The sequence below is a fragment of the Bolinopsis microptera genome, chromosome 6 (assembly GCF_026151205.1).
Source record: "Bolinopsis microptera isolate Bmic1 chromosome 6, MBARI_Bmic_1.0, whole genome shotgun sequence".
Classification (NCBI taxonomy): Eukaryota; Metazoa; Ctenophora; class Tentaculata; order Lobata; family Bolinopsidae; genus Bolinopsis; species Bolinopsis microptera.
The window spans coordinates 12,318,394-12,325,683 of record NC_087077.1 but is presented as its reverse complement, the minus strand read 5'-3'; the positions used below and the strand labels follow the sequence as shown (position 1 = coordinate 12,325,683).

Genomic DNA, 7,290 nt, shown 5'->3' with positions numbered 1-7,290 from the left:
CCGCCTGCTGGGCTTGCTAGAGGTGATAGATTTTCAACAGCACGTATGGCGTCGCGCGTCACGTCAAGTTTACCTTTCGCACGCTGCATTGAGCCTAGTAGTCATGACAACGACATTACTTCGCAAAGTTTAAAAGCTGTGATATTTTATTTAGCCCAAAATCAAACTTTTTGGTTTAATTCAAAATCTAAGTTGTCCCAAATTGTGCTCCTGCCTCCTGGGGAGCCAACTTTAAATTTACGAGACGGACATTTTGTTGAAAACCGGAAGGTTCTATTTATTTTACTTTTGGAGATATACCCCAGCCGGTAGGGTTTCCTGGGAGGACCGGTAGGTTATAAACCTACAAGCTATATCTCCACAGAAAGCACATCCAATTTAATAGTATGACAAATAAAAAGTCGTAATACTTTAACTTGCGCCTGCTTATATAACATATATATTTATAAAACTTCACATTGCCATTCGAGTCTAAGCGTACTGTGTGATCTGACGCGCTTGTTCATTGTTTCACAAGCTTAAAATAGTGCCTTCAACAATCGCGCTACTGAAAGCGACGTGAGAGGGCTCTGGTTCATGGTTGTCATACGTTGTGCGCACGAGTGCGCGGCTCCGGGCTCCCCCTGTATCGTCACCTAGTGAAACGACCGTGGGGGTCACGACGTGATAAAAGTTCATGGTTAGAGCAATTATAAGACTATTATGTACTAGTATATATCTCATATCCACAGAAAGCGCACTCCCCATATTGCGCGCGCATTGCAGTAATTTCGTTATTCTTTCAAACTTTATGAATCGGTATAAAATCTTTTGCTATTGATCGTTCACATATATATATTACGTAATCAATTTTTGAAATTTTTACCCCCCTCTTCCGTAATTAGTTATATTACACTCCTGCGCGCAGTGTTGTGACCTCCCTTCGTCGTATTTTACACATATTTGGACGTTGGCAATTTATTCCATCGATAATTTTAAAGTTTTAACATTTTTATATTAAATTCTTTTTTAATTTAGTTCTAAAACGATTGAGCTTGCTTTCTGTGAAAATTTAATGTACTTTCGTAAAATAATTTTGATGTGGCAGCGATTTGAAAAGGAAATTAGTTAAAAATAATACAAAAAAATCGGACATTTTTTGATATTAAAACATGAATAACTTGGGCTGTGTTGACAGTAGAAAAATTTATTAACCTCTATCCGACAGCTTTAAAATTTTTCTACGCGCCGCGCAAATCCACGCGCGCATTTTAGCGTGTCAAAATCGTTTAAAACTAGAATTAGTTGATGAAGGAGCATAATGCAGATCATACGTTGTACGTGTGGCTTGAACATTATGATTTCGCGCCATTTCTTGTTTCTGCACTCGCTTTGAACTTTCATGGCTTTAACAGCAGTTATCGACTGACGACTTTGCTGTATTACATAGTGTACTTGGTACATAATTGATCAACGATAATAGGAGGAACCCCTGCAAGCTTTAAAGGGCTCGTGTTACTTTAACATCACTTTTGAATTTCACGAAAGCAGATAAAAGGTAGGTTTCGTTGAATCAAAGTAAGCTAATATCAATTAGAACGAGTATAATTGTGTTACTTTAATACATCGCTTGGTACTGTATTTTATAGTTAACTAACGACATTCTCGCTTTAGGTTATTTTATATAAAACACTTTTATCATTGTTGATTGTGACTTGTCCAATCATTGCACTAGTTTATTACAAAGATTATCAAAATCTTGCGGTAAAATTATTATACAAGCACCCATAAATGACAAAAGTCATTTAATTTCAACATTCCTCATTGCTTTTGTGATTTCCTGCAGCTCTTACTACTGGGCAGCTCTTACTACTGGGCAGGTCGCCCCGTGGTGGTTCATGGAGGCGTCTCAAAAAAAACTGACTGAACTATAACATATAATCTAAATATGATAAGTGCTTATTAACCTCTCTGCTTTAATTCAAACCTTTTATAGAATCTACATATGAACTTACAATGTTTTGCAGTTTTAGTGACGTTGCAGAAACTCCGGAATACTGTGGATTGGGAGGAGGAGAAAGTGATAATTCTGTTATATGGCCTGTTTCTAGGACACGATAAACTTCCTAATAAGGTATTTTTTTCAGGATACGATACGGATAAATTTCTTAATAAGGTATGATCTGTAGCTAGGACACGATTAACTTCCTAATACAGTATGTGTAGATGATAACCTCCCTTCCTCTTCTAGATCAGATGGCTAAGTTACGGTGCAAAGACGGGTAGCTTGAGACTACCCGTTGTTACCTATAATCTAACTCACTCTTTCCACATACGCGGCTAACCTGTTCCCGATCAATATTCAGGTAGTGGAGAACTTAGAGTTAGATTATTTATTCCGCTTTTTGACTTTCCCCAGTCTTCATGCTAGATTCCCGTTCATTTTAGAGCCTCATTTAATCAGTCGGCCTTACTAAAGAACCTCTCACCCTAATAAGAACACGTAACTTGAAGTCTGATCGACTACATAGCTTTCGCTACAGCACTAACACGTGCATTTACAGAGGAGCAAAAGTTTGCGGAGGCATCCTAGAACGGTACATATTTTAATATATCATGCACAGGTGCCATTCTGTTTGTTTGGTTCACAGCTATTTCCTACTCCTAGACTCCGTGTTCGGACTTTTGATTTCTGTACCAGTTTATCGTTAACTTAGAGTTAGATTATTTATTCCGCGTTTTGATTTTCCCCACTCTCCATGCTAGATTCCCGTTCATTTTAGAGCCTCATTTAATCAGTCGGCCTTACTAAAGAACCTCTCACCCTCTTAAGAACACGTAACTTTAAGTCTGATCAACTACATAGCTTTCGCTACAGCACTAACACGTGCATTTACAGAGGAGCAAAAGTTTGCGGAGGCATCCTAGAACGGTACATATTTTAATATATCATGCACGGGTGCCATTCTGTTTGTTTGGTTCACAGCTATTTCCTACTCCTAGACTCCTTGTTCGGACTTTTGATTTCTGTACCAGTTTATCGTTAACTTAGAGTTAGATTATTTATTCCGCTTTTTGATTTTCCCCACTCTCCATGCTATTATTGCTAGATTCCCGTTCATTTTAGAGCCTCATTTAATCAGTCGGCCTTACTAAAGAACCTCTCACCCTAATAAGAACACGTAACTTTAAGTCTGATCGACTACATAGCTTTCGCTACAGCACTAACACGTGCATTTACAGAGGAGCAAAAGTTTGCGGAGGCATCCTAGAACGGTACATATTTTAACATATCATGCACGGGTGCCATTCTGTTTGTTTGGTTCACAGCTATTTCCTACTCCTAGACTTTTGATTTCTGTACCAGTTTATCGTTAACTTAGAGTTAGATTATTATTCCGCGTTTTGATTTTCCCCACTCTCCATGCTATTATTGCTAGATTCCTGTTCATTTTAGAGCCTCATTTAATCAGTCGGCCTTACTAAAGAACCTCTCACCCTCTTAAGAACACGTAACTTTAAGTCTGATCAACTACATAGCTTTCGCTACAGCACTAACACGTGCATTTACAGAGGAGCAAAAGTTTGCGGAGGCATCCTAGAACGGTACATATTTTAATATATCATGCACGGGTGCCATTCTGTTTGTTTGGTTCACAGCTATTTCCTACTCCTAGACTCCGTGTTCGGACTTTTGATTTCTGTACCAGTTTATCGTTAACTTAGAGTTAGATTATTTATTCCGCTTTTTGATTTTCCCCACTCTCCATGCTATTATTGCTAGATTCCTGTTCATTTCAGAGCCTCATTTAATCAGTCGGCCTTACTAAAGAACCTCTCACCCTAATAAGAACACGTAACTTGAAGTCTGATCGACTACATAGCTTTCGCTACAGCACTAACACGTGCATTTACAGAGGAGCAAAAGTTTGCGGAGGCATCCTAGAACGGTACATATTTTAACATATCATGCACGGGTGCCATTCTGTTTGTTTGGTTCACAGCTATTTCCTACTCCTAGACTTTTGATTTCTGTACCAGTTTATCGTTAACTTAGAGTTAGATTATTATTCCGCGTTTTGATTTTCCCCACTCTCCATGCTATTATTGCTAGATTCCTGTTCATTTTAGAGCCTCATTTAATCAGTCGGCCTTACTAAAGAACCTCTCACCCTCTTAAGAACACGTAACTTTAAGTCTGATCAACTACATAGCTTTCGCTACAGCACTAACACGTGCATTTACAGAGGAGCAAAAGTTTGCGGAGGCATCCTAGAACGGTACATATTTTAATATATCATGCACGGGTGCCATTCTGTTTGTTTGGTTCACAGCTATTTCCTACTCCTAGACTCCGTGTTCGGACTTTTGATTTCTGTACCAGTTTATCGTTAACTTAGAGTTAGATTATTTATTCCGCTTTTTGATTTTCCCCACTCTCCATGCTATTATTGCTAGATTCCTGTTCATTTCAGAGCCTCATTTAATCAGTCGGCCTTACTAAAGAACCTCTCACCCTAATAAGAACACGTAACTTGAAGTCTGATCGACTACATAGCTTTCGCTACAGCACTAACACGTGCATTTACAGAGGAGCAAAAGTTTGCGGAGGCATCCTAGAACGGTACATATTTTAACATATCATGCACGGGTGCCATTCTGTTTGTTTGGTTCACAGCTATTTCCTACTCCTAGACTTTTGATTTCTGTACCAGTTTATCGTTAACTTAGAGTTAGATTATTATTCCGCGTTTTGATTTTCCCCACTCTCCATGCTATTATTGCTAGATTCCTGTTCATTTCAGAGCCTCATTTAATCAGTCGGCCTTACTAAAGAACCTCTCACCCTAATAAGAACACGTAACTTGAAGTCTGATCAACTACATAGCTTTCGCTACAGCACTAACACGTGCATTTACAGAGGAGCAAAAGTTTGCGGAGGCATCCTAGAACGGTACATATTTTAATATATCATGCACGGGTGCCATTCTGTTTGTTTGGTTCACAGCTATTTCCTACTCCTAGACTCCTTGTTCGGACTTTTGATTTCTGTACCAGTTTATCGTTAACTTAGAGTTAGATTATTTATTCCGCGTTTTGATTTTCCCCACTCTCCATGCTATTATTGCTAGATTCCTGTTCATTTCAGAGCCTCATTTAATCAGTCGGCCTTACTAAAGAACCTCTCACCCTCTTAAGAACACGTAACTTTAAGTCTGATCAACTACATAGCTTTCGCATACCGTTTCGTATCACGTATTTATCATCTCTCCTTCTTCAGAGACTGGCTTTATTTCAACATACCGTATCGTATCACGTTTTTATCGTCTCTCCTTCTTCAGAGACAGGCTTTCTTTCAGCATGGTTACCCAGAGACTTGATGGTATCAGGGTTCTCGATGTTCTGAGTAATGAATTTAGTTTTTCCCTTCATTCATTCTAAGTCCCACTGTGGCAGCAACCCTTTCTATCTCTTGCATCAGCGTCTCTGTCTCCTTTTCAGTATCTGCTATCAGAGCAATGTCATCCACAAAACCAGTGACCGATATCTTCTCCACCTTGACTCTCCTACTCCACCTTGACTCTCCTACTCCTATTAGGCATTATATAAGGCTTTTAATGGTAAATCCTATTTCAGGGTGCTTGCTTAAGGCTTGTCTCATGCAATAGTCTAGGGCTATTATAATGAACAGGTACGGTATGGTGCTAACATCTGCAAGATCTTAAGGAGAGAGTGGCGTGACACACCCTCTGTAATCAATAAAATTTTGCGAAACTTTCAGAAATACTAAGTTTGACCCAGATTTAAAGGTCGCTAGACTGAATGCAATATTTCAGTTAACAACTCTACCTCGATTCGATGCAGTGCACAGTGGGAAAGGTTGAAGTTGACGTTCAAGCAGTCACCCTGCCGAACAAGAAATCTTTCAGGCCAAGAGGCTAGGTGACTAGAAACTCAATCACTATATCCGTGAAACTTGTCGGGAGCACTGTTATGTGAGTTATTTTACCTTCTAAATTCCAATGAGCATGAAAATTACCCAGGTTCATGGAATGCACGAAAATGAACAAAAATTAATATTCTCCTAAAACTAAAAGTGCTCAGAACGGTTTAAAACTGGCCGGAAAGCGTTTAGATTGGTCCTAGGACCACTCAAACCAAGTTTGGGAATCACTGCATGTCTACAACCGATGTAACCAATGTTCCAAAATGTTCCAATTTTGTCCCAATAACTCGTTCACCAGCCTACCTCCGTTCACCAGCATGCGCTGTGACCGTCATGGTCACGGCGCAAGATGCGCGCATTTTAAAATGCCGGGAACACATTTTAATTGCCATTGTACATTATAGTACATAGTGGACAGTGGAGTGTGTGGTCTGATACTTGATAGTAGACAGAGGTTATATTTGAAACATTCCCGGTGCCTTCAACTGTTCTTTACTGTGCATGCACTGACTATTTGATTGCTTAAACGAATAGGCGAGCCTTCAAAAACATTAGTTTCAATGTTTTCATAGTTTTATGATGCAAATATAATTTTTCCATTTACATAACTGATAATACCCCCAATATCTTTTCAGTTGTGGAGGTCGGACCGAAACTGTAATCAGACACTAAACATTGACGAGGACCAATTACTCTACTCCTTCAATGATTAATAAAGATCGCTGATTGCTTTTACTAATGTATAATGTTAAAATGAAAGAGAAACTATCGAGACGAAAGAGAAAAAGGCACTCATTTATTTATAGTTTTATGTCTTAACAATGATATTCGAAAGCTAATTTTAAAAACTGGCTCTGAATCCTTGCTAAATGATTTGGGAAGGTGTAAGGGCTTAATATGCCTGTAGACATCATTTTCAGTGGGTTTTATGAAGTTTATGATTAGAGTATATTTTGGGACTGAAATAAGCGCAAGACCTTCGACGTTTCTATTCCTACTGTTTTTTTAATTTAGCAAATATACAAACAAATTTTATACTGTCGTAAAGATAAAATATTTAGTTATCGGATAGAGACTTGAAAATTAAGTATTACAATAACCAAGCTAAAATATTCAATGTTAAACTCAAAAATTTTCACGCGTCTATGAAGAAATATTTAGTTCTGCGCGTAGTTTTTTGGTCAAATCTACGGCAAATTTTCGCCAATTTTGTTCATAGTTTCAAAATGTTATTTAGTAGACAAATTACTTTCGGACTACATCCATATTGTTTATTTAAGTCTAAAAGAAACAACATTTATTTGACTTCAAAATTGTTCAATCTGAATACGAGCTAATTACGACGAAGGGAGGTCACAACACTG

At 38.4% G+C, this 7,290-nt stretch overlaps 1 long non-coding RNA gene across 1 annotated transcript; it reads left to right on the top strand.

Moving 5' to 3' along the window:
• The first annotated feature begins 898 nt into the window (after positions 1 to 898).
• LOC134816606 (uncharacterized) lies at positions 899 to 7,187 on the top strand. Its single transcript, XR_010160426.1, has 4 exons — positions 899 to 1,537; positions 2,007 to 2,113; positions 5,817 to 5,975; positions 6,562 to 7,187. It is a non-coding gene; the product is annotated as an uncharacterized LOC134816606 (long non-coding RNA).
• The last annotated feature ends 103 nt before the right edge of the window (positions 7,188 to 7,290 follow it).